The following is a 21818-nucleotide window of genomic DNA, read 5'->3' on the forward strand; positions in this document are numbered from 1 at the left end:
AGGTGGTGGTGGAGAACCCAGGACACCTGAATCGCTAGGCCCTACCCTGGCTTTCGTTCTGCTGGGGAATAGCAAAACATGTTGGGAACTCGGGAATTTAATTTACTGTCACCAACCGAAATAATAATAGCATCTTTGTGTTTCACCGCCCCCTCCCCCTTTCTTTCCTCTCGCTGACAGAACCACAACGCTGGCCCTCTGTGGATGTGGCACAGACAACACAGCGCCAGCCCAGAGCAGTCGCAGGAGGGGGCTGACTTGGGGCCCTGGGGAAGCCCAGTCACCGGGTCCCTGAACGCCCCTAATTTCCTAATTTGGGAAAGAAAAGGACCTAGCCGGCAAGATGCCTTCGTATACCTTCCATCTTCCTTAGCTCATTCTGGCCCGGGAAAGCGAGTGTTGTGTGTGTGTAGTTGAGGCAGAGAAAATCCAGGAAAGCTACAGAAGTCACCCTAAAGCATCCACCGAAACTTCAGCTCGTTTAATTGCTCCCATATGTCCTCCTTGGCTGTTTTTAAACGGCAGTGGGGAGGGGAGGGGCGGGTCATTTTATTGATTTTAAAGAGGCTGAAAAAAATACTATCACCCACCTCAAGCCAGTCTCCGAGGGGCCCAGGGGCATCCTCGGGTGACCATTCCCCTCCGGGGCAGCTGGGGCGCAGCTAACAGGGACAGTGCGGGGAAAGAAGGGCCGCGTAGGGGTCGAGCCCCAGCCGCAAGGAAAGTTCGCGCGTCGCACCCCAGCGCCTCCAGGGAGCCGCTGCAGCCCGGGGCAGGGAGGGGCACGGAGGCGCGGCTGGGGCGGGCGCGCGAGAGGAAGGTGCCTTCGGGAACACGCGCGGGGGCGGGGATTCGCGCTGCCAATGAGGCCCCGGGGTGGGCCGTGCGAGGCGGGGGGACGGGCTGGAGCGCAGCTTTTGCTGTGGCAGCTGCAGGAGCTGTGGGTGCCTCGGGAGCCTGGAAGAGGCAGCCGCCGAGTGCCCTGCCGGCCGCGCCCGGAGGCCCAGCCCTGGGGGTGGGAAGCCGCGCTGAGGAGCTGGAAACTTTCCCGACTGGTAAGTCCCGCCGCCCGGGCAACGCTGCGGGCCTCCGTGCGTTCCGGGCAGATCCAGCTGCCGCCGGTACGGGGAGGAGGAGAGGGTCCCGGAGAGGAGGCGAAGGTGATGTGGAGCGTGGAAAAGCGTGTGGGAAAGTTTCTGGAGCCCTTCTCTTCCGCCGGGCGTACCCGAGAGGTTTCCGGGGATAGGCACGGACATGTTGGGTGCCCCCGGCCTTCGTCCCGTTGGCTCTAGGGAGTCCGCGCCTTCCCTGCGCTCTCCCCTCCGCGCCGGACCGGGTCGGCGGAGCTGGGGTTCCGGGGCACACTTCGAGTTTCGGGACTACCCCCACCCGGGGCGCCTCTTCGCCCCCTTTCCCGCCTCCTCTGTAGCCTTCGGGCTTGGCAAGGGCCTGGGCTGGTACCTAGGCGGGGGAGGCGGGTTAGAGGCGCGCCTAGCACCGCGCGGCTCGGGGCGCCCCTGGAGTGTAGGGGCGCGCAGATCGCAAAGTTGCCTAGTGAGTTTTAAGGGGGGCCGTTATTGTCCCGGTTCTGGGCTGAAAGTCTCCAGCATTCCTTAGCTTTCAACAACGTTGTGATTATCAATATACACGTTCTTTTTGGGGGGAGGGGGTAGTGGGAGTTAGACGTTGAGTGTTTTTCTTTTGAAGGGTGCTGAGGAAAGAGATAAGAATTGTGTCAGGATTGTGAGTCCCCCTACTCTTGGAGGGTGGAAAGTAGTCACTTTCAGAGGACACATATCAGGGTGCAGATTTTTCCTGGAGGACGTTGGGGTACGAGCGCGCAGCGCTGGTAATGTAAGGGGCTACCCACTTAGGCGCGGCAGCTTTCCGGAACGGCTGGTCGGGAAGGAAGCCCTAGGCATTGTGTGGCCGTTTGCAGACAAAAATGTCTGTGGACCGGCGTTCTCAAAACTTACTTGGCTTATTGTGTAAGTCTCCGGGAGGAAATGCGGCGGTGGCCAGGTAGAAATGCGGCGCCACGGCCAAAAGGACGGAGGACTCAGGGCTCGGCGACGGCGACAGTCCTCCCTACCCTTCCCCCTCCAGCCCACTCTTGGCAGCCCCTAGATTCCCATGTCTCAAGTATGGGACTCGTCTCGGGAGCGCTGTTCCCTGCAGGAGTGTGCTCCGGCAGGCTAGGCGGGCACCTTCATCTTGAACTTGACCCCAGGAGCAGCGTCGTCCTGGTGGGTTACAAGGTAAAGGGTAGCTGAATCTTACGCGGAATGGACCTTCAACTCTGGCGCGGAAAGGAAGTGCCTGGTTCAGAATCTTTGAGGAAGGGGCTCAGGACTGCTGAGGTCGCTTACTCTGGAAATGCTAGACGCACCAGTGCAGAAGTTAGTATGTTTGGAGGAGGTGCGGGTGGGGGCGGAAAGGGGAAAGCTGGTTAGCTGGCTCTGAGGGTTGCTGTTTCTCTGTAGTGGAAATGAAGGGAGTCTGCATGTTTGCTTTCACCAGATCCGCTATTCTCTTTTTCCTTCCTGGGTCATCTTTATTCCTGCCAGGCTGGCACTCCTGGGATGGGGGAGGGGAAGGAGAAGAAAGCAGTCCTGAAGCTTCTCTGGTCGTCCCTGGAGGTGTTTCAGATCTGCTGCCAGGAAGACAAGAGATGCCTGGATTTTCACAGCTGCTTCTTGATTGCTGGGAATGAAAGAATTTATGAGCGGCTGAGAGGTGTTCATTATGGTAGTTGTTTGAATGTTTTACTCATCTAAGCTACTTAAAGATATCACAAGAGACCTTCCCTAGAGTATACCAGTTTCCACAAAGTTTGTGTCAGCCAGAATGCTTGGTGGGTGTCAGCCAGAATGCATTGTAAATATATCCTGGCGGTTTGAAAATGAAAAGTATGTGGGAGTAAAGGAAATATGGTATCTAACATCCTTCAGGGCTTCCTCCTAGGGTTGCTCCTGTTACCTGCCAAGTGAACCAGGTCCAGGCTTCCGGACTGTTGCGATTTGACAATAAGGGATGGGAAATAGTGTCATTGGTTTTAGTGGAGGCAGGAAAGTCCAGAAATAAATTTAGGGTCACTTTTATGACCCTGTCTTGCAGCTGTGGTTCCACAAACTTACTTTTGCAGGAACTTGGAAGCACTGGTTTTCCTGCTTTTTTTTGGTTCAGTTAACCACCAGAATGTCAAAATTATCATAATTTATGTCCATCGTGAAGCTAAAACAGAACTGATTCATAGTCAGCCCTTTTTTGCTTCCCATAACAGCCAGGAGAAAAAGAACATTTTATGTCTTTAACCACACACAGTTTATTTGGTGCCATATTGGGTAATGGAGGGCACAGTTATAGACAGTGGAGTTGTCTTGATTAAATTGTCTTGTTTTTAGGCAATGTCCTTTTCTGAGTTGCTAATTAATTCTTTATCTCCCAGGGAGTATTAAACCAGTATCCCTGGTCTGGTCTAGCTGTAATCCATATTATAATAACGCCTGCCAGCATAGCTGGAGGTTAACGTTATGTCAGTGTTTCCACAGACATTTCTAACCCAATTGTAAAGGTTTTGTCCGGGTTGCTAGTGGGCTGTGAGTCTCATAGTCAGAGAAATGGCTTTATTTTTATCTTGCTAATGAAAAAATTCAGTTTAACTGTTAAGTTACAGGAGTAAAGTTTACAAAACCAAAATAAAGCGGAGGGTTATATTTTGGGGGAAAGGAAGTGATTTAATTTAGTGCCTAGAATAATTTTGTTTTGAACTGTTTTTTAAATGCATATTTCGGTGGCGGAAAAAATAAATTCCTGAATCCCACCTAATTTTTATAAATGTTCTTTGTACAAGGTTCTTAAGCCTTCCTGGCCCTTGGTTTTCTCATTTTTATCATCCCTAAAATGGGGATTACCTTTCAATCCTAAAGACTCTCCAAGCGTTCTAGAAGTGTGGGCATTCGGGAGCCAGTGCTGTAATATTAAAATATAGTGCTTTGGGGTTTATCGAGTGCTTAGCTTATGTATTTTATACCTGAATCTTCAGTTAAGTAAACTAAAGGCTGTTGATTTAGATTGGTTTGCCTAGTATTATCTATACATAGTAGAGTTGAACTTGAACCTAGGCCTTCTGATTCTCCTTTCTCCCTTCCCCGGGCATCTTTGTTCGTGGAGTCACCTGTGAGGATATTGTGGCCACAAGGATTGGCTAAAATTCTGACAGACTGATGTTAATATGTGGCAGTTTCTCAGTATTTCATTTATGGGTTATTTTGGTTTCAGAACCACAGGGTTAACATCGATGCTTTGATGTCTGGGATAAAAAACAGCTCACTAATAGTGGTAATAAAACTTTCTCCCCCAAGAGAGTTTTAGAAATTCACATGCTTCAAATGAATCATTTGTTTATTTTCAACTTCTTTATTAAGTAGGCTTCAGGGTATAGTGTGATTTATCATCTGGACTGGTAACCCAGACAGCATTCTAAAGGAAATCACTTCTCAAATCTGTACCTTTTTTTTTTTTTTTTCTTTTTAAATAAAGAAACGAACATATTCTTTGCCTTTCATCTTGATATCTCTCAACCTAATTACAGAGCCTGGATGAATATTCCTTTTTTCTGTGTCATTGTTCCTGGACTCTTTCTACTAATGTCAGGATAAGTGATTCTGAGGCACTTTCTGTGCTAAATAAATCTTTCCTTTATGCTACTGGTTTAATGGTAAAGAATTTGTGGGTTGCAGGTGACCCATTTTTCACTATGTCCCTAAATGTTTGTGCCGTGTCCTGCTTGCCTATTTAGGAGCACTAAGTGCAGCTTGACACTCATCTCGAAGCTGGTGTGGATTTTCTTTAAAAGGTTCTAAAATAAAATTATGTGCTAAGTAAGCTATGGACTCTTTTATGACTGAGCAGCTTGTCCATCTTCAGTTTTTAAAACTTATTCTCAGAGGATTGTCTTTTCAAAATGTTGAACAGTGGGGTTTAAATCTCAAACAGAGGATGTATTGGTCAGTACCCATTAACTGACTATGAAGGAGTTGTGGTTAACCTGAATTTGCTGCCATTTCCTTGTGTGAACCAGAGAGTGTTATAAAGCTGTATCTGCTAACGAATGGAGCCCTGGTGGTGCAGTGGTTAAGTGCTCAGCCATGAACTGAAAGGTCTGTGGTTTGAACCCACCTGCCACTCCATGGGAGGAAGATGTGGCTGTCTGCTTATGTTAAGATAACAACCTTGGAAACCCTATAGGGCAGTTCTGCTCTGTCCTATAGGGTCACTATGAGTCAGAATCGAGTCGATGGCAATGGAGTATCTGCTAACGAAGTTGGGAGACTTTATTATCACTGTACCAGCAGGGGACAAGAGCAGCAAAGCAGAAGAATGACTTTTGAGTTTTGAATGATAGAGGGGAATTTTGATTAAAAAGGCTTTCTGGAAACATCTTTTGGAGAGTGAAGGTTGGCCTCCTGGTTTGGTTTGGCTCTGTTACTGGTGGAGGGTGTCCTTCCAGGGTAGGGGTTGTCTTTAGAGGCTTCTGCAGGTGTGGCTGTGTGATCAAGGGGACTATTCTGGAGAGTAGACAGTAATACTGAGGGCAAGGAAAGTGTTGCCGAGGGTGGCAATCCATAGTCCCTGGATTTTAGCACAGATTTGGCCACTAACATGAGGGAATTTATTGGTACGAATCTTCCAGGTGCAGTTGTAGATAGATGTGAGCCCAGGATGTTCAGCCATATAGCCTTGGGCCACAGTGACTCACCACCTTCCTTGCCCCACTCCAATATACCTAGGGTTACACGTCTGTCGTGAACAGTGGCTTATTACCTCAGTGAGATGGAGGTAGGAGGGTGGGGTGGTCTCTAAGATACACTTGATTATGATCTTTTCATGTCTGTATATTCATGCAAAGATAGAACCCCATTTTACCTGTGCTTTTGAAGAACTGTGAAAAATATACATTCAAGAGTGTATATGATGTTATGTATACAGTATATAGTATATACTTACATAATGTGCTTTTCCCCCGTCTTATCCATACACATTCTTCTTTGGCACTGTTTTAATGGCTGTTTAATGAATCCATTACATATGGTGCCATAATTTGTTTAAACAATTCCATTTTGATGTTTAGGTATATTTGGAAAGAACTCTCTCTTAGATTGTAAGAGCCCTTTGGCTCAGATCTGATTTACTCATCATTAAATCACCAGAGCCTAGCACAGTGCCTAGCCCACAGAAGTTATCTGGCTGTTGGTAGTTCCAAAGCCTTACATCACATAGTTCCATTTTGGGACAACCCTAATTGGCCTGATGCCAGCCAAAGAAGAATTATCGTTGGCAGCACCCATTAGACCCACTATGTGGGACTGTGGGGAAGACAAAGTATCCCACAAAGAAAGGGGTTATTGTTAAAGAAAGATGGAGGAAGCTGGGTAAACAAGAAGAGTTAGCTGCCTACTGCAGTACATATTTCCCAAAGTGGTATTGCTGGGCCATAACAACAGCATACCAATATGCTGAAGGATATGAACATTTTTAATAGTCTCGTGATGCACACCCCTGTAGTGTTGAGAGATCACAGTCTTTTCCACATTCTGTGGGTATCTGAATTGCTGCATACACAGGCACTTGTGTAATGGAGTATTGAATTACTGCTAAAAACTTGGAGGTGGTCATTATTCTCATGTAACCCGTTATACTTCCCGCTCTCTGCTGTGCTTCATTCTGAATTACTTGGGATTAGTATCATCAGTTATTAATGTTTATCGAGTGCTTGCTGACTCTGAACTAGATGTTTTGAATTAAAAAAAAATCTGTAGAAATGAAACAGTATAGTTCTTTCACCTTCCATTGTCCTATATACATATAGTGCAGTGCAGGGATTGTTGGTTGCCCAACAGCAGCCATTCCGTGTTTTGTCCCCCTTCCTTCTTGTGGCATTGGTTGGGATTCAGAAATTGGATCTGGGCCCAGCTGGATGATTCTTCTGCCTGGGCCTAGGTACACTCATGTCACAGGTGGTTACATGATTCATATGGGGCCATTGCTGTAATAATTTATCACATTACTTGATAACAACCCTGATTTTGATTAGGTTTCCATTGACCACATACTTTGGGGTAAGCTGGGCATGTTGCCTGCTCCAGGGAGTGAATGTTGATTAAGCCAAGTCAACTTTAGTATGCCATACCTATTGCCAGTGACTAGTTAACAAATAGGTGTATGACGTCTATTGGGTCTTTCCATATTGAGATCATAAAGTTGTTAGCAAAAGAGAAAAAATTGATACATAATTGCAAAGTACAAAGATGGAAGGTGCCTAAGACCACAGTGACTTTTTTGAGCCACTGAATTAACCAACCGTGGAACCACTCTTACTCAGTAACCACTCTTTATTATGTGAGAAAAAATATTTTTATCATTGTTTAAAACAGTAATCTCCAAAGTGGGGTGTTAGATCATCCAGTAGTGGGAGAAAAGAAAATAATAGACCTTTATCTAGAAAAAAAAACAAAAAACAAAACTTGACTAATACTTAACAGAAGCCCTGATGGCACAGTGGTTAAGAGCTTGGCTGCTAACAAAAGGTTGGCAGTTTGAATCCACCACCCTCTCCTTGGCAAACCTATGGGGCAGTTTTACTCTGTCCTATAGGATTGCTATGAGTTGGAATCAACTCGACGGCAACAGGTTTAATATTTGAGAGTCCCTGTGTGGTGTAAATGGTTAGTAGGTTCAGCTGCTAACTGAAAAGTTGGTGGTTCAAGCCCATCAAGAGAGGTGCCTAGGAAAAAAGCCCTAGCCATCTACTTCTGGGAAATCAGCCATTGAAAACCATATGGAGCACAGTTCTGCACTGACACACATGGGGTCACCATGAGTCAACCTTAAAATGATGGCAGCTGTTTATAGGTTGACGCTGTTTGGTATATCTGACTGTCTTCTGTTACTTAGATTATATGAGGTTGCCTGAAAGAAGAGTGGACATTTTACAACCTAGTAGAATTGACAAAGGTACCCTCATTCTTATCCTTGCCTTTTGTGAACTCTGTCCGTTTGAATGGATTTATAGATTATATTATCTGATTTTAACTAAACTGACCCCCACGAAATGGGCAGGTGGATTTAAAAGATTCTTGCAAAGTGTGGAGTAACCATACTGACGTAAGTATAAAAGAAAAAGAAAAGGTCACGTTGTGAGGTTAAAAAAATGATCTTTAAATTAAATTTGACAAGAAGATGGCATAAATATTATTTACGAATTTGTACTATTAATAAAGAAAATAAATTTTAAAATACTGTTTGAATCTTTCTCATTGTTTGAAAAGTTTTTATGGATGTTTTATAATGTACACACTACATTAGTAGATACATGTAACTCATAACTATAGTGTTTTATACATAGAGAATTTATATGTATATGACTATGTAAAGAAATCCAATACATATTCTGGACACCAAAGCTCGAGGGAGTTTTCTGGTTGGTGATAAATGCGGACGAATCAGGAGAGTAACGCATCCCTGGGGACACAGAAGCTCTGTGCTGGAGGTCTCTCCCTAGGTATTTCTTCTTTTGTGTACTTTTTGCTGTAATAAAACTTATTGTAAGCATTTAAAAAATAAATAAAAGGGGGACCACCACCACCTGTGTCTGTCCTTGCATCAGGTATGGTGCTTTCAGCTGCAAGTAACAAAAAACACTTGACTAGAAGCAGCTTGATAATACTGGTGGTTCAGTGGTAGAATTCTTGCCTCCCATGCGGGAGACCTGGGTTCCATTCCTAGGCAATACAGCTCATGCACAGTTACTACCTACATGTTGGGGGTATATGTTCATTTTTTGTAATGATAAGACTGCATGATGAAAAAGGTTTTGAGAACACAGTTTTAGCTGCTTATATAGTTGTTAGGTGCCATTGAGTTGGCCCTTGACTCACGGCCACCCCATACACAATGGAACAAAGTGCTGCCTGGTCCCATGCCATCCTCATGATTAGTTGCAGATCAGACTATTGTGATCCATTGGGTTTTCATTGGCTGATTTTTGGAAGTAGATCGTCACGCCTTTCTTCCTAGCCCATCTTAGTCTGGAAGCTCTGCTGAAACCTATTCAGCATCATAGCACTATGCAAGCCTCCACTGACAGATAGGTGGTGACTGTGCCTAAGGCGCATTGGCTGGGAATGTAACCCGGATCTGCGTGGAAGGCAGGAATTCTACCACTGAACCACCAATACGATCAAGCCGCTTCTAGTCTTCTAGTTTGTTGTTACTTGCAGCTGAAAGCACCATACCTGATGCAAGGACAGATACGAGTGGTGGTAGTCCCCCTTTTATTTATTTATACTTACAGTTTTATTATAGCAAAAAATACACAAAAGAAGAAATACATGGGGAGAGACCTCCAGCACAGAGCTTCTGTGTCCCCGGATATGCATTACCTTCCTAATTTGTTAATGTTTATCACCAACCAGAAAACTCCCTTGAGCTTTGGTGTCTAAAGTATTTATTGGGTTTCTTTACATAGTCATAATTGATCGACTCATTGCCCACATGATTAAGCTCAGTCTCTAGTTTTCCTTATGCCCAGAAGTTGGACTAATAACACCTGGTGAATTTTTCTGGTGACCACAACTGGACCAATAGGCAACATATTGATAAACGGAGAAAAAATTGAAGTTGTCAAAGATTTCATTTTACTTGGATCCATAATCAGCATCCACGGAAGCAGCAGTCAGAAAATCAAACAGGGCATTGCATTGGGCAGATCTGCTGCAAAGACCTCTTTAGAGTGTTAGAAAGCAAAGATGTCACCTTGAAGACTGTAGCGTGCCTGACCCAAGCCGTGGTGTTTTCAGTTGCCTCCTATGCATGCAAAAGCTGGACAGTGAATAAGGAAGACCAAAGAAGAATTGATCCCTTTGAATTATGGTGTTGGTGAAGAATATTGAATACACCATGGACCACCGAAAGAACAAACAAATCTGTCTTGGAAGAAGTACAGCCAGAATGCTCCTTAGAAGCAAGGATGATGAGACTACGTCTCACATACTTTGGACATGTTATCAGGAGGGACAAGTTCCTGGAGAAGAACATCATGCTTGGTAAAGTAGAGGGTCACCAAAAAAGAGGAAGACCCTCAACAAGATGGATTGACACAGTGGCTGCAACAATGGGCTCAAGCATAATAACAATTGTGAGGATGGCGCAGGACTGGGCAATGTTTCGTTCTGTTGTACATAGGGTCGCTATGAGTCAGAAGCGACTCTTCGCACCTAACACACACACACAGCCCACCGTCAAGAGTCATCTCATTAGCATAAACTATCTGGTGTGGTCCAGATAATTAACAACCAAAAAAAACCCCAGACCTGTTACGTTTGAGTAAATTCTGACTCCTAGAGACCTATAGGGACTTACTGCTGGCCCATAGGGTTTCCAAGGCTGTAATAATCTTTATGAAAGCAGACTGCTACATCTTTCTCTCACGGAGCGGCTGGTAGGTTTCAACAGCTGACCTTTTGGTTAGCATCCGGGCGCTTAACCACTGCGCCAGCGGGACTCCTTTTTTTTTTTTTAATATTTTATTGTACTTCAGGTGAAGGCTTACAGAACAGATAGTTTCTCATGTAACAGTAACACACATGCTGTTTTATGACATTGGTTAACAACCCCACAACATTTTAACCCTCTAAATACTCAACTTTTTTTTTTTTTTTTTTTTGGTGAAAATACACATAGCCAAAGATACGCCATTTCAAAAATTTTTTTTACATACACATTTAAGTGACATTGACTACGCTCTTCTAATTATGCTGTTATTCTCACTTAAGATGAAGGCTTACAGGACATAATAGTCTCCCATTTGACAGTTAATACAAATGTTGCCCTATGACAATGGTTAACAATCTCACAACACATCAACAATATCCTTACTCTATTTTGTGTTCCCTATCATCAGCTTCCTACTCCCCTTCCGCCTTCTGGGCCTTGTCACTGGACTCCTGTACCTCGTTAGTCTCATTTGGTTTTACGGGGCTGTCCACTCGCAGGCTGATCAGTGAACATTGAAGGTAACTTTACCACTGAGCTAAAAGGGTGTCTGGGGGCCATACTCTCGGGGTTTCTCCAGTCTCCTTTAGGCCAGTAAATCTGGTCTTTTTTCTTTTTTTTTGTGAGTTAGAATTATGCTCTACATCCTTCTCCAGCTCTGTCCAGAACCCTCTGTTGTGATCCTGGTCAGAGCAGTCAGCGGTGGTAGCCGGGCACCATCTAGCTGTACTGGACTCAGTCCGGTGAAGGTCTTGGTAGCTGTGGACAATTAGTCCTTTGGACTAATCTTTTCGTTGTATCCTGTTCTCTTCATTCTCACTTGCTCCCGAAGAGATGAGACCAGTGGAGTATCTTAGATGGCCGCTCACAGGCTTTTAAGACCCCAGACACTACTCACCAAGGTAGAATGTAGAGCATTATCTTTATAAGTAGTGTCATGCCAATTGAGCTAGATGTTCCCCGAGACCATGGGCGGGACTCCTTTTTACAAAAACACTCTAATTATTCAAATGCTAAGAATTTAAAGGTTACCTTCCTAGGAATAGACAAAAAAGAAAGACTGAAAAAAAAAGAGGGAATTCTTTGGGTAGTGTAATTCTTCACCCCACCTCCCATTTTGTAATTGCTCACGCATTCTATCAGTCTATTAATATTTATTGAGAGTTTCCCATGGGTCAAACACTACACCCCACTCACTGGGAGTACAATGGAGAGCAAAGGTGGACACTTTGTTCTCATGAACCTTGCATTAGAGTTAGGGCAAAAAGACATTGGTCGGTGTATCACCCGTAAAACATGTCCGATTACAGAGGTGAGCATCATAAAGGACAGTTACACAGTGCTGTGGGAGGACATAGCCCTCAGTGACAGGGTAGTCTTCCCTGAGAAAGTAATGTTTGGGTCTCATCTGAAGAATGTATGAGGCATCTGGGTGAAGAAGTGGGAGAATAGCATTGCTGACTAAAAAAATAAAAAAACATGCGTGAGAGCCTGTAGGAGGAGGGAACATAGTTGGTGGAAGGCAGTGTAGCAAGGGCATAGAAAATGATTGGGAAAACTGGCATGAGTCCCACGTGGAGAGATGGGGCGAAGCCAAGCCATACCTTTTGGACCTGTTTAAAGTTTGGTTGTTTATCTTAAGAGTGGTGGAAATTTATTCAAGTGTTGTAAGAACAGGAGTCAAATGATCAAGTTTGCATTTATAAAATATCAATCTGACCTCATAACAAAAAGAGAAGGAATGAATAGAAGTGTCTTAATAGTGCTGCTATACCAGAAATATCACAAGTGGATGACTGTCTTAGTCTGGGTTCTCTAGAGAAGCAAAACCAGTAAAGTGTATAAATATATATATATACATATATATATGGAGAGAGAGAGAGAGACAGATTTACATAAAAAGGAAACAGCTCATGAGATTGTAGAGGCTGGAATATCTCAAATCTGTGTATCAGGATAGAGGCTTCTCCTGATTTGTACAGCCACAGGGGTGGTGAACCCAAGATAAGCAGGTCGGAGAGCAAGGCTCTTGCTTACAGGCTGTGAAGGTCGACGAATCCCAAGATCGACAGGTAAGCTGCTAGCTCAAGAACTGGAGGTCAGACGAACAAGCGGCAGCTGCAGGATCCAGGGAGGGCAAAAGCCAGAACGTCTACTTATATTCAGATTCAGGCTACACACCCAAGGACATTCTCTTTCAGCTGATTGGCTACTCACAGCAGATCCCATTATGGGGGTGATCACATGTAAACACTGAGAATTATGGCCTAGGCAAGTTGACACACAGTCTTAACCATCACAGTGACTTTAGCAAACAAATTTATTTTCTCACAGGTTAGAGGGCTAGAAGTCCAAATTCAGGGCACTGGCTCTGTCTGCTTTGGGAAAATCCTTATCTCTTTCATCTTCTCTTCCTGGGTTCCTTGGTGATCTCCGGGTGGCGTCAATCTCTCCCTATTTGTGCTTCCTTGCTTATGTGCCTAATCTGCTCCCTTTATTTTTTAGTTTTATTGTGCTTTAGGTGAATGTTTACAACTCAAGTTAGTTTGTCATTCAAAAAATTACACACATATTGTTTTGTGACATTGGTTGCAATCCCCGCAGTGTGTCAGCAGTCTCTTCCTTTCCACCCTGGGTTCCCTTTGTCCATTCATCCAGTTCCCTGTTCCTTCCTGCCTTCTCATCTTGCTTTTGGTCAAGAGTTGTCCGTTTGGTCTTGTGTATTTGATTGAACTAAGAAGCACATTCCTCATATTTGTTGGTGTTTGTAATATTAGTCTGAAAAGTGGACTTCTGGAGTGGCTTCAGTTCTGAATTAACAGAGTGTCTCGGGGCCATAGTCTCGGGGGCTCTTCCAGTCTCTGTCAGACCAGTAAGTCTGGTCTTTTTGTGAATTTGAATGTTGTTCGACATGTTTTGCTTGATCTGTCTGGACTCTCATTGTGATCCCTGTCAGGGTGGTCAGTGGTGGTAGCTAGGCACCATCTAGTTCTTCTGGGCTCAGGCTGGTGGAGGCTGTGGTTCATGTGGTCCTTTAGTCTTTTGGGGTAATATTTCCCTTGTGTCTTTAGGTTTGTTCATTCTCCTTTGCTCCAGATGGGATGGGTCCAATAGATGTATCTTAGATGGCTGTCCCTGTTTTATTCATTGCTTTCAAGATCCTCTGCAATCTTGTCCCTAATTTTCCTCTCCAGACCCAGCTATCCTCTCCATGTTTCTGCTAATGCTGCTGAGCTCCTGCCTATTTTCCAACTGTCACATATTTTCTTTCAGCTTTGTCTCTGATGAGACTCTTCTTCCCTTCCCACCACTGAAGGCCTAGCTCAAATAAATACTTCTTCCTCATGAACATTTTTTTCTGATTCTCTCTCCAACTTCCACATTTAAACGATTCTTTCCTTTTAATCCCCACAACATGTTGCTTGTAAATTCATTATATTTTTCTCTTTTATGCCTTTTATTATTAAGTTGTTGGCCAGTTAGCTGTGACTATGGACAGTAGGCTGCTGCTGCTTCTTTTTTTTAATTGTTGTAGTTTAAATGAAGTTTACATTTCAAGTTAGTCTCGCATACAAAAATTTATACATACATTGCTATGTGACCCTAATTGCTCTCCCCTTACTGTGAAAGCACCCTCCTCCTTTCCACCTCTGATTCCCCATGTCCATTGAACCAGCTCCTAACCCTCTCTGCCTTCCCATCTTACCTCCGGACAGAAGCTGCCCGTTTAGTCTGTTGTATCTACTTGAGCTAAGAAGCACATTCCTCACGAGTATTATTTTATGTTCCACCGTCCAGTCCAATCCCTGTCTGAAGAGTTGGCCTCGGAAATTGTTTTAGTTCTGGGCTGATAGAGAATCTGGGGGCCATGCTTTCCGGGGATAGTAGGCATCTTGATGGTAAAGGTCTTGTGTTTCCTGAGTCATTTTTTTTTATATCCCTTGTTTCCCCTTCTGGGAGAAAGGGAGAGAGGCAGAGAACCCACAGTTGTTAACTACCAGCTCTGTGCCAGTTACTGTGGTAAGGTTCTCTCATCTCCAGCCCTCAGCAACCTTAGGAATGTAGACAGCTCCACATACATGTAATGAATCTGAATATAGGGGGATCCAGGCTTCCAACCTGAGTCAGTTTTATTCCAGAGCTGTTTTGTCTGTGCTCACACATGCTGCCTACAGTTACACGTTCTTCTTTCATGTGGGAACCCTGACATGGGTTAAAATGGGAAGTCCTGATACATGCTACAACATGTATGTGCACCATAATCATGTAAAAACATGGTGCAAAAGCATGACTGGACAATCATAGACAAGCACAGTGAAGTCAAAGAAACTTCTCACCTTGTATAACAGAAAAGGCCTGATGGATCAGATGTCTGAAAATCTGAATGCCTGTGGATGGTTATCTGTCTGCACGTACCACCAAGCAAAATCATGGAAGCTATTCCCTGTAGTAGGGTCTGGACTGAACATTCCTGTTGGGAAATGTGAGGTGATGGGCTTTCTGAGTACAATAACTGAATCAAATTCTCTATGCCAGTATTCCTTCCATGGAATGGATAATTGAGGGTTGACAACTTGTTAATTTTAAAGTTGAACCATGTTAGATATATGCAATAATGATGGAAAACAGACATCTCTCCCAGGGTTTTGAGGGGTCAAATGACAGAATGTGTATGAAAATGTTTTGAGTGTTGTAAATTGCAAAACCAAACCAAACCCATTGCTGTTGAGTCGGTTCCAACTCATAGTGACCCTATAGGACAGAGTAGAACTGCCCCATAGGGTTTCCAAGGAGCGGCTGGTGAATTTGAACTGCCAGTCTTTTGGTTAGCACCCGAGCTCTTAACTACTCCACCACCCACCCCATCCCCCCGAAAAAAACCCAACCAACCAAACCAGTTACTGTCGAGTCGATTCTGACTCAGAGTGATCCTGTAGGACAGAGTAGAACTGCCCCATAGGGTTTCCAGGGAGCTGCTGGTGGACTTAAACTGCTGACCTGTTGGTTAGCAGCTGAGCTCTTAGCCACTGCGCCACCAGGGCTCCGTAAATGGCAGAGGAGGCATCAAATTTTGTTGTTTTTCTTTGGCAGTGACTTAGAGCTTAGATTTCTTTCTTAGCCACTATTGTTTTCTTTTAACTGCATTTCCAAAGAATTTTTACATGTTAGAGCTTAAATGGAATAGAATATAATTTTTCTCAAATTAGAGATATTAGTTGAAAGCTTGCCATAAAGCTTTTAGCCCTGGAGTAAGTAGAATTCATGATAAGGTGAATCTATCTTGTGATCTAATTGTTGAAGCACCCAAAAGGACTTCTGGTTTCTAAGAGATAGGACCACTTCTGGTACATAAAGGTGGAAATTTGGGGGCTTTGAGGTACTTTTACTGGAAATCCTTAAGTATCAGAAGAGTTTTGATTTCAGGGTTTTTTTTTTTTTCTGTTACTGAGACGCCAGTAATTTACTTTGAGGAGTCTTTGTAACGGATTTGAAAAACCTTTGAAATACCTAAAGATAGTTTTGAAAGCGAAACTGTGGATTGATACCTGGGATGAATTGGAAATTATTCCATTGTAGATTTCCAAGGAAATGGATTTGAATAAGTAAAATTTAACTCCGTTTGAGGGAAATTGTGTAATGGGAATTTCATATTACAGAAAAAGTCTGACTTATAGACTAAAACATGTTAACTTAAAAAGTGAACATAATTATTTCTAAGTGCAAAAGCTCAGAAACAGTGAGTGGTTCCTAAACTGCAAACAGATGCAATTGTGAAATTCTTGTTTTTAGGGGTTCTTGAAGCATGTGACTTGAGAGCCTTAGAGTGATTTATCTAAGTAAAGCAGCCATTCTCAAAGTGGGTTGCATGGGAAGTGAATTCTGAAGAAGTTAATAGGTTTTATGCAGGAAAAGTAAGGTCCCTGGGTGGTGCCAACGGTTTGTCCTTGACTACTAACCTAAAGGTTGTCAGTTCAAACCACCCAGTGGCACCTCGAAAGAAAGGCCTGTTGATCTGCTTCCATAAAGATTACAGCCAAGAAAACCCTATGGAGCGGTTCTGCTCTGTAACACATGGAGTCTCCGTGAGTCGGAATTGATTCAACGACAACAGGTTTGTTTTCTTTTCTGTAGGAATGGGAGTCCCTTCGTGGTGCAAACTGTTAATGCACTTGACTGCTAACCAAAAGGTTGCAGACTGCAGTCCACCCAGAGGCGCCTCCGAGGAAAGGCCTAGCAGTCTACTTCTGAAAAACTAGCCATTGAAAACCGTATGGAACATAGTTCTACTCTGACACACGAGGTTGCCATGAGTCAGAGTCAACTCAACAGCAACTGGTTTTTGCAGGGAAAAAAGGTTGTATTGTCAAATAAGTGGTAAAATCTGGCTAACCAAAGTAAACCAGGTGTTTTTGTTTTTAACTGCAAGACTTTTGAGCATCGTTAGTTCTAATGTTCATTCTGAATCTCCTTGAAGGGAACTAGGTTATTTAATACTTCTCAAAGTCATTGAACTGCAGATGCTCTTTTGCAAAGCCTCTTGTGGCCAGAGAATAATGTATGTTAGTTTGTTCAATTTGCTGAAATATTTTAAAGCAAACCCCAGATACCATGTAATGTCACTGGATAAATTTTATTCCTTTCTAACTAAGGACTTAAAAAAACAACAACAGCAGCAATAGCATAATCGCTGTGCCATTATCACTTCTAAAATCAAAAATAATTTCTTAGTATCATCTAATTGTCCCCCAAATGTCATTTGTCATATTTTTGTTTTTTGAATCAGTATTCATTTGAGGTTCAGTTATTGCATTGTGGGTTTGTTTGTTCCTTTGGTCTTTTTAAATGTGGAAGAATACTTTCACCTCTCTCGCTCGCGCACGCTCTCTCTCTCTTTCTCTCTCTCTCACATTCCTGCTCCCACTTACACTCTGTTGCGTTCTCACTGTAGCTCACTTGCTTTCTCCTGGCTTTTGGAAGACCTTGTAGAATGGCCCATATTCTGAATTTGTTTGCTTCCTTGTGGTGTCATTTACCTTGTTCCTTTGTCCCCTGTATTTCCTGTAAACTAGAGGTTAGGGCTAAAGGGATGATTAGATTCAGGTTAAATATTTTGGCAAGAGTTGGTCCTAGGCTATGGTTTTCTTTTTTTTTTTTCCCACCCCTGTGATTTGGGACAGGCATTTAAGTTTAGCAATTCATAGAGAGTAACTTAAAACAAAAATACAATAATGGCTTAGAGTTTGTTTGGAAATTCATCTTATTAGTATATCAAGGGGATGCAAGTTGAATTTATTCCAGGTGTGGTTGGAAACAAGTAAGTATCCTTAATAGTTGGCATGGTTAAATGCATACCTGTTTTCGGTTTATCTTAAGATTGTAAACCATGTGTCTCTTCGGTAAAATGGCTTGGTGTTAAACATTTGGTAGTTGAATTTTATTCAGAATGACAGGGTATCTGAGTTGTGATGATTAAATACTATTATGTAACGACTTATTTTTAAGCCTGTTAATTTAGGAATATGCACTAATATTACCTATACTGTATAAATTTTTAACAGAATACTATTTTGACAAATGCTTTGCTAATTTGAAGTACAGCTATAAATTTAGGTATATCCTTAGGGTAGTAATATTATATGTACATTGTCTTGGAAACTCAGACATATAAATAAAAATTCCTGTGAAGACTTTTTTAACATCATGTGCCACTTAAATTTTTTTCCCCCTGATTTCCTTCCCAGTGCTTGTTGTATGTCTGGGAAAAATTAAACTTAAAGGAATTTTTTTGTGTTTCAATAAAGAATAACTTGGTATGTATGAAATAGCCTTGTGTGATCAGTAGTAACTATCATAGGCATTTCCCAGCACATTCTTGTATTTAATGCCTTAGAGGGACACTGTTTTATACATTTAAATTTGTCTGTTGTGAATAATAAGGTGCTGTGGACAGAGTAGGTACTTTGTACTATAGTAGTACATGAAAAATATACCTGAAATACTCACTGCTGTCAAGTTAGTTCTCACTCACGGTGACCTTGTGTGTTACAGAGTAGAGCTGCCCCATAGGGTTTTCTTGGCTGTGTTCTTTATGAAAGTAGTTCGCTAGGCCTTTCTTCTGCAGAGTGGCAGGGTGGGTTCAAACTGCCAATCTTTAGGTTAGCAGCTGATTCCAAACTGCTTGTGCTACCCAGGGACCTTTAAAAATATATATATATATATGTGTGTGTGTGTGTGTGTGTGTGTGTGTGTGTGTGTGTGTGTGTGCGTGTACACACACAGACACCTACACATTCCTTTTTTTTTCCTCCTTCTTCCCCTTTTGAAATGTAAATACACCATATATGATATAGTGAAAAAAGCATGACCTTTGAAGCCAGATGAACCTTGGTTTTTGTGTGTGGCTCTGGACAATTTACTTGACCTTTTTTTTTTTTGGTCTGTAAAATGAGTTAGTAATTTCTGTTTCATGGGATTCTTTACAGGACTGAAGGAGAGAGTCTACATAAAGTGTTTAGCACCTTACTTGGCTAAGCTGCCCAGAAAAGGCTTTCTTTTCCTTTCTCCTCTTGCCATATTCTGGCAAATACATTTATCTTTTAAAATTTAACTTTCTGGATCAGTAGTTTAATGAAAGTTTTTATTCTGTGAGTATTTTTAAAATCGCTAATTATAATGTACTTGTTACAGAAGTCTAAATAAGATCTTGATTTCAAGGTAATCTGTATAGATAGTTGATTGCTTATATTAAAACAATTAGATGCTTATACTAGATATTTTGAACAAACAGGTGAGCTGTTTTTAGATGGTAATTTATAGAGAAGAAGGAACTAGAGAAAAATGGTATTTATTATTGGCACCAGGATGTTGCTAACAAACTGTCTTGTTTTTATGAAAATCAGTATTTAAAACGTCCGTTTATTTACTGAGACTGTGAGAACATGAGAACTTGTGGAGACTTCAGTAGTGTTTTGTTCGAGTGTGGTTTAGAACAACAATAAACTTTATTTTATTTAGCTAGAGTAAGTCTAGTGCCATACTCAAGACATTACCTCTGTGGTTATCTATGAACTGTGGTATTTCCAATCAGGAAAGCAGCTTCCCTAGGGTGAAGAGGGGTCATTGTTTCCCTAAGAGCCTCAGATCCTCAGGAAGGGGGAGGAGGAGGGGAATTCTCCATATAGTTTCATGCCCTGTTTATCAAAGATCCACGTAAAGTAGAAGTGATATATCCTAAGTCTTGAACAGGAGAAGTGAAGGAACAGTTTGTAGGCTACTTAAATAGACATTTTTATAGGCTTGGCATTTTTGGCATTTATGGGTAAACCAAGAAGAGTTCTCTTCTGTCAACTGTCACCACATCTGGGGCCCTCTCACTTCGTTACTCTTGTAGAAGAAAAAGTCTTTGCTAATGAGAAAATGAGCAAAGGTCATGAACAGACACTTCACCAAAGAGGACATTCAAGCAGCCAACAAATACATGAAAAGATGCTCATTAGCCATTAGAGAGATGCAGGTCAAAACCACAATGAGATATCATCTCATCCCTCCAAAGATGGTACAGATTGAAAAAACAGAAAACAACAAATGCTGGCAAGGTTGTGGGGAAACTGGCACCCTACTCCACTACTGGTGGGATTGTAAATTGGTTCAGCCTCTGTGGAAAAGGGTATGGTGCTTTTTCAAAAAGATAGAAATAGAATTACCCTATGATCCAGTAATCAGACTCCTAGGCATATACCCTAGAGATCTGATTAATAGCAGTGACACGAATAGACATATTCACACCTATGTTTATTGCAGCATTATTCACAATAGCAAAAAGACGGGAAACAACCTAAGTGCCCATCAAGAGATGAATGGATAAACAAATTGTGGTACATACATACAATGGAATCTGTTTAGCCTTAAGGAATAATAATGAGTTTTCAAAATATGATGTGGATTAATCTGGAGGACATTATGCTGAGTAAAATCAGTCAATCACAGAAGGACAAATATTGTATGATCTCACTGTTATAAAAAGACAAGAATAGGTATACATATAGAAGGCAATGTTCTTTGGTGGTTAGCAGGGATGAGAAGGGGAGGAAGTGGGGGCATCGCTTTCTAGACAGTGGACACTTGTTAGTTTTGGTGATGAGAAAGGCAATACCAAATAAGGGTGAAGTCAGCACAGCTTGACCAAGGTAAATGATGACAGTAAGAAGTACACAAGAATAAGGGACAGTTTTGTAAATGGTATAATATATATAATTTTACAACAACAGTAACAACTAAAAAAATGTGTGGTTACATAGATATATATGCATATATAGGTATAGAAGGACACATATGAATATACGGATATGCGTGTACAGGTGTACTGTAGGCATATAGATTTGAAAGTTTAGGACCATAGTCTCTTGGGGCAGCTCCATCAATTGGCACAATATAGTTCATAAGGATAATGTTTTACATCCTAGTTTGGTGAGTAGCATGTGGGGTCTTAAAAGCTTGCGAGCAGCCATCTGAGACAGAACAATTGAATTCACTTCCCATGCAACCCACTTTGAGAATTGCTGCTTTACTTAGATAAATCACTCTAAGGCTCTCAAGTCACATGCTTCAAGAACCCCTAAAAACAAGAATTTCACAACTGCATCTGTTTGCAGTTTAGGAACCACTCACTGTTTCTGAGCTTTTGCACTTAGAAATAATTATGTTCACTTTTTAAGTTAACATGTTTTAGTCTATAAGTCAGACTTTTTCTGTAATATGAAATTCCCATTACAAAATTTCCCTCAAACGGAGTTAAATTTTACTTATTCAAATCCATTTCCTTGGAAATCTACAATGGAATAATTTCCAATTCATCCCAGGTATCAATCCACAGTTTCGCTTTCAAAACTATCTTTAGATATTTCAAAGGTTTTTCAAATCCGTTACAAAGACTCCTCAAAGTAAATTACTGGCGTCTCAGTAACAGAAAAAAAACCCTGAAATCAAAACTCTTCTGATACTTAAGGATTTCCAGTAAAAGTACCTCAAAGCCCCCAAATTTCCACCTTTATGTACCAGAATTCTGTTCTATATTCTTTTCCAGCTCTGTCCAGGACCCTCTATTGTGATCCCAGTAGAGCAGTCGGTGGTGGCCGGACACCATCTAGCTGTACTGGACTTAGTCTGGTGGAGGCCGTGGTGGCTGTAGTCCGTTAGTCCTTTGGACTAATCTTTTCCTTGTATCTTGTTCTCTTCATTCTTCCTTGCTCCCAAAGGGGTGAGAC

The 21818-nt window shown here is 42.3% G+C and overlaps 1 protein-coding gene across 1 annotated transcript in view; it reads left to right on the forward strand.

The window, feature by feature from the left end:
- The first annotated feature begins 979 nt into the window (after window positions 1-979).
- TANC1 (tetratricopeptide repeat, ankyrin repeat and coiled-coil containing 1) overlaps window positions 980-21818 on the forward strand; it is a 331867-nt gene continuing 311028 nt past the window's right edge. The window contains exon 1 of the mRNA XM_023730416.1: window positions 980-1055. The gene's annotated coding sequence lies outside the window, so the exon portion shown is untranslated. The remainder of the gene's footprint in view (window positions 1056-21818) is intronic.

This window comes from Trichechus manatus, unplaced genomic scaffold (assembly GCF_000243295.1).
Source record: "Trichechus manatus latirostris isolate Lorelei unplaced genomic scaffold, TriManLat1.0 scaffold00036, whole genome shotgun sequence".
NCBI lineage: Eukaryota > Metazoa > Chordata > Mammalia > Sirenia > Trichechidae > Trichechus > Trichechus manatus.